The 6,745-nt window shown below is 33.7% G+C and overlaps 1 pseudogene; it reads right to left on the reverse strand.

Annotated features, from left to right (window-relative positions):
- Window positions 1–668: 668 nt before the first annotated feature.
- On the reverse strand, window positions 669–2,043 carry LOC141703717 (wall-associated receptor kinase-like 10; annotated as a pseudogene).
- Between the last annotated feature and the right edge of the window lie 4,702 nt (window positions 2,044–6,745).

Below are 6,745 nucleotides of genomic sequence, written 5' to 3' on the forward strand. Positions count from 1 at the left end.
ATACAACCTTTACTTGCTACTATCAACATACCTAGCTTGTTGCTACAGACTCTGTATTGTGACTAGGCTAATGGGAAACTCAGGCATGGGTGACGACCCAAAATAATATTTTTCTGTCGTATGATCAGAACTGTTAGGCTGCTCTACACCTACTTGAGTAAGTACCTTTTCAAGCTCAGTCATCAAACAGCACGGTCAAGATGACGGCACCATATCTTTTATCGTATTTCCTTTATACGGATGGCTACATCTGTGTTGATTGCCGTTCTACAATGTTGAAATCCATTTGTGGGATAAATTAACTTCTTACATATATGTTTACAGTTCACAATTTAAATCTTGTATTACAACCTTTTCCTTTTATGTGTTCCATTGTAGGGAGGAATCTGGTTCAAGATATAAGTCCAGTAAATGGGAATCTAAAGGTCCTAATTAAGTGTTCTAAATTTTGCATTGAAATTTCTTTTTAATTAGACTTACGAATTATAAGTTGAATTTGTTTAACTTTTGTGTTTTGTTATGCCCTACACTGCACTTAGATACTTGGAATGTGATGTCTGACTCAATTTGGTACTTCCAAATTGCAATTAGATACTTGCAATTGAGCTCACCTTAGTTTTGTTGGGAAGGTTCAGTTTCAACAGGGAGATTGTGAGATGTAAAATTCATCAAAGTTGAAGTAACGTCCGACAACCAGGGGGCTGATTTAGCTCATTTATTCCAATTTCATTCCCATCATAGTGTTGTTGTAGCTCACGTACAACTTGTTTTATTGTTGGCCTTTTCCTCCCATTGGACTTTAAGCATCTATAAGCAATGTTAGCAAAAGCCTTCCCGCCCTCACTGGTAATCGGTGAATCAAGAATATCCAATATACGATTTTCTTTCATATCTGATGAAAAAAGTTTTGCTAAACTTCGTGCTTCAATCTCAGTGACCTAGGTGGCAAGATTGGTTTCAGTCCGGTCAAAAACTCAACATGAACTACCCCAAAGCTATAAACATCACTTTTATCTGTAAATTGACTTGACCAGAAGTATTCAGGATCTAAGTAACCGAATGTACCTTGTACTCTTGTAGTCAGGTGAGTTTGGTCAACTGAAATTGATCTTGAAGTTCCAAAGTCTGCCACTTTTGCTATGTACTTTTTGTCCAAAAGTATATTTGATGACTTCATATCTCGATGATATATTGGCAATGATGCGGCGGAGTGTAAATAACAAAGAGCTCCTGCAATTTATGTGGCCACACATACCCAGACATCCCATGTAAGTGGATGGTATTCATTTTGCTCGCGAATATATATATATATATATATATATATATATATATATATATATATATATATATACTGTATCAGTGTTCCGTTAGGGATAAACTCATAAACTACTAAAGGGACATCCGTCTCCAAGCAGCATCCATGTAGCTTTACTATATTTATGTGGTTTATTTGCGATAAAATAGCAACCACGTTAATAAAGTGTTCGAGTTTATTTTTATCTTCTATCTTGGATTTTTTAACTGCTATGCTATGAACTAATGTTTTACAGGAAGCTGAAGTAGTATTACGATAATAAATATGATAATAGTTGGATTACAATGACACTGACTCCTCACTTTCGCGAGGTAAGACTCTCCCAAATACTCTCACAATACAATTATAATCAGATAACTCCTCAATGCTAGTCCCCCATTTGTTATATCCTCATTACAATATTAAATGTTGTGAAGTTCCTGTTATACCCCTGCTGCTATGTCATTATTTCCCTTGTAACATGTTGACCTATCTTGACGCTGTCTTCTTTTGTAAGTCAATAATATATGTTGTCTATTGTCATTCCTAGCATTACCCCCGGCGAGAAGATTTACCTTGTCCTCAAGGTGTAAATCAGGGAAGAACTGGATGATATTGCTGGAGTGCTCCCAAGTAGATTCACTTTCTGGAAGACCTTCCCATTTAATGAGCACTTCATGATCTGTTGCTTGCCGTGCGGAAGAAGTCCTAATTTCCATTACCTGCTCAGGCTTACTCTCCATCACCATTGACTTCGTGGGAATAGGGGGAAGCTGGGGAGAGGTAACTAGGTGTCCAACAGCTTTCTTAAGTTGAGAAACAAGAAACACCGGGTGTATTCTTGTTGTAGATGGAAGGGCCAGCTTTTAAGCAACACAGCCCACTCTTTGTGTGATTTCATAGGGCCCGTAGTACCTCGAACTGAGCTTGTCAAATGGTCGTCTAGCTAAGGATTGTTGCGGGTAAGGTTGCAGCTTAAGATACACATGATCACCCACTTTGAACTCCACTTCTCTTCGACTCAAATCTTCCTGCAACTTCATTCGATGCTGGGCTTGTAAAAGGTTAGCTTTCAAGTCATCGAGAATGGCATCCCGTTCGACAAGTTGATCCTCTAGGGATGATAGAGCTGTAGTACCCGGGTGAAACTTGAATAATTGAGGGGGACTTCCTCCCTACAGAACTTTAAAAGGGGTGTAGCCTGTAGAGACATGGTACGAAGTGTTATACCAGTGTTCAGCCTATGGTATATACTTTATTGGGTAACGGCAAGGGCTGCAACAATCCCGCTGGGCTTAAACAAGAGGTCTTTGATTGTTGGCAAGTAGGGCAGACCTTTACATATGTTGCCACTTGTTTACGCATGCCCGGCCAGTACCAATTCGCAGCCAACCTTTGATACATTTTAAGGTCTCCTGAATGATCTCCCATCGGAGAATCATGATAGTCCTATAGAAATTTATTCAATAATACAGAATCCTTTGGTATCACTACTCTTCCCTTATACTTTAACACATCATGTTCCAACTGGTAACCTTTAGGGACCTCCCTTCCTGCCCTCAAATCGTTGGTGAGTTGCTTAATAAAAGGATCCTCCTGAATTTGAGGGTAAAGATTAGACCATTTTACCACCCCCCCTGAAGAAATTAGAGCACCTAACTCAATTGAACCAGGAAATTCACGTGACAAGGCATCAGCGACCTTGTTTGAATTCCGGGCTTATAGTGAATTTCGAAGTCGAAACCCATTAATTTGCTTATCCACCGCTAATACCCAGAACCAACTTCCCGCTTCTCTAATAAATATTTGAGACTTTGTTGGTTTGTTCCGATTATAAACCTCCTCCCCAAGAGATAGTGCCTCCATTTGAGCACTGCCAAAATACTAGCCATCAATTATTTCTCGTAAATAGACTATAGACGTGCCCTTACACCCAAAACCTTACTGAAATAAGCGATCGGGTAACCCTCTTGTAACAAGACTGCACCTAACCCAAATCCCGAATCATCTATTTCAATAATAAAATTTCTGGCAAAATCAAGCATGACAAGGATGGGAGCTTGCATAAGGGCCAGTTTCAACTGTTTAAATGCTGTCGTCGCTTCCTGAGTCCAACCAGGTGTCTCCACTTGCAAAATAATAAAATTTTTATATTACAATATATGTGAAAGGTATCACTATATTCTTACTTTTCCTAATCGTTGTGGTTAACATTTTTGTCATATATTTTTAGTAGGCCACATGCATCTGGAGTTTCTATATATGTGAGTTGTTATAATATTTTTTAAGCCTGATATTTCTTATTTAAACTCATCAGTTTTCTTCTTCTATTGTTTGGTATTTATGTGTAGTTTCTATTACAATTTTTATCATTGTACTTATGTCTCATTTAATACCATTTCAACTCAAGTAAAACTTATATTACTATTATAATTAGTTCATAATTGTTTTCAAACAAAAAATTGTTTGATGCTCGTGTGCGGAGCGCAGGCATAAATACTAGTTGCATAATAAAATCTGGACGAATTATATTTGTTTCCTCAGTTCCTAGTAAATTTGTCCCTCAAGTGATTCCGTCATAAGTTTTCTGTTAATAAAGTCATTTTTGTTGTAGTGAGGCATCTTATGTAGATCGTAGCCGCTTTGATCATTACCGCACAAAGAATCATTTCCACTTTTAAATTTCTTATAAAATAAAAGAAATTATTTTAAAAATTCAAACCAACAAGTCAAATAGTCAAATCAATCCAAACTCCGGTCAAAACAAGAATACGCAAAACTCATTATATCTACGGATCTATTCCATGTATAAAGCCACAAGCTCCGATTATAATTATATTATTCTTTAGATTTTAGCGGGGATAATATAATCATTTTTCAAAACTTTTGATATAGGTAATCAAATAAAACAAAGTTTTGAAAATAATAAATGAGAGAAATCACCAATTCCATGGCAAGTTATCTTTATTCAATAAAATAGACCTCGAAGGGTACTTAGACCAACAATTACAAATATCGTCGCTCCTAGAAATAAACACAAAATTGTATACATCTATCTTTATCTAAAGAGATCAACTACAAATACAAATATTCAAAGCAAGCTTTTTCATTCAATCTCTCAATATATATAGCTACGTGTAGGTAAGATTTTATGGATGTATCTATTGATTGCCTCTACAAATTCAATGCTTAAAAACCTTCAAAAATATATATATGTGTGTGTGTAAATTTTTATATCAAGAATACAAAATCGATTCAAAATATACCAATATATAAATATATTTAAGGCGTCCGTTTAATTTAAAAATATTAAGTTATTTATTTGAGAACTATGATATATAAGGCCCAATTATAGATAGTAATTCATTTATTATAAAATGATATGAAGCATTTCAAAACTTATAAGACAATCCATTATTATAAAATTAGATGGACATATAAAGCAAATTAACTTGGAGTTGGAGAACGAATCCATCTTAATTAGTTGTCTTATATAGTTAAAGAATTAATATTATTCTCTGTAAAACAGATTTCATCTTGGATGGCCTAAACATATTCTGGGTTCATTTTGAGAAAGTTCTATCAGATATTAAAGTGGATGAAACCTGATATAAATTATAGTTCCAAAAAATATTCAAAGTAATTTGTTACCACTGATTTCTTTGGGTTGATAGTAATGGAATGCTTTCTTTGTGATGCCAACATATAACCGATGAACTATGAGTAGACATAATTAATTTGATCTATATAAAATATATCTATATATATTTAGAAGCAACTTAGGCTTGTATGAATGTCTTGATTGATAAATAGAAGGATAAATTAAGTACTAGATGAGATTTTATGCGTATTAACTGCTACATACAATAATAGATAGACTTAAGTTGTGAATAATGGATCGTCCTACATGATGCATTTTATCGAATTTGTAATGTTCTGAAAAATTAGAAATCAAGAGATAAAACATTGGGTACTTCTAATATATTGCTGAATATACAAGTTGCAAAATTTTTTAATTATGGATTATGTATGGGTATAAATGTTTAGACATGTAAGAAAACATGGGCACCATTTTTGAATCTCGCCTAGGGCACCCTGATCCCTACAGCCAGTCTACTGACTAATGCTAAGGAATAAAATGAGATTTACAATGAGTGAATTATGAAAACAAGTGACCCATAATGCCATATGTCATAATGTGCGAGAAATACGAAGATTAGGTGAATTACTTGTAGAGGAAGCATAGAGCAACTCTAAACATTACTTTGCATTCTTCTAGAATATAATATAGAGGGAATATAAATGGAATCATCTCCAAACTATTTTTTATTAACGAATCTCTAAAACGATTATGTATTTGAGTTAATTACCCTTTCAAATGTTCAGTTAAAGGTCTTTCCATGACGGGTTTTTTTACACGTTTCATATAACGTAGATGATAAAAAAAGGGCCATGTCGTATGTCATGTTCCGGTAAAGGTCCTTTCATGTTCCGGTAGAGGCATATGTCATTCATGTGACTTACTCATATCCTTTGAAAGATATATATATATATATATATGTATATATATATATATATTTGTGTATGTGTGTATGTGTGTGTGTTTGTAGAATAATTGATGGGTGCAGATGGAAACCTATAATGGAAACCTATAGTGACAACACTCTTTTAGAAAAAATAAATTAAATACAATCTTCTTTGAGACTTGATATGATCACTTTTTTAACGATTTATTTTGCCCTAATTTGTTACGAGGTGCTCCTACCAGACACAATAAAGTAAGAAGGATGACAACTTGTAATATTGATATCCTTCCTAAATTACTATGAGGAACAAAAATATAAGTGTGTATATTTATTTAGAGAAACATAAAAAGATTAAACTCTTAGATTGCACGCATAAAAAATCTAATCATTTCTGTAATATTGTTTTTAAGAATGAAGCTACTGTACATTTCATTTTACTTTATAGCGCAGGCCATTTACTTTGAAATTTTTCTTTCCAAATAAATAACTGAAGTTATTTAATCAAGTTTCTTTTCCCAAAGAAAACCCACATTTCTTTATATTTTCTTATTCTTTAAATGCAGTATATTTTAAAACATAAAAAAATTAAAAAGTATCATACATTATTAATAATTTTAGTTAGTTCTGTAAACAAAACTCCAGCAATCTACATGTATCATATGTAGATTTTTTTCTGTTAGATATCATAGTCAATATGGAAGAAATAATTTCACATATGAATTGATATGAAACTGGTAGTCAATAGTAGCACAATGAGTTCAGTATTAAAGCCAATGTCACCAATTTGATATAATTATAGGTTTGAATGTTCGATTTGGACTCATTCCAAGACATATTGAAAAAAGGAGGTTAATGTATGTATAACAAATGGGTAATTAAGATTTTGTAACTATTATTAATTAAGTGTATGTATGTGTGTTCGTGG

Source organism: Apium graveolens, unplaced genomic scaffold (genome assembly GCF_009905375.1).
Source record: "Apium graveolens cultivar Ventura unplaced genomic scaffold, ASM990537v1 ctg7020, whole genome shotgun sequence".
Taxonomy (NCBI): Eukaryota; Viridiplantae; Streptophyta; class Magnoliopsida; order Apiales; family Apiaceae; genus Apium; species Apium graveolens.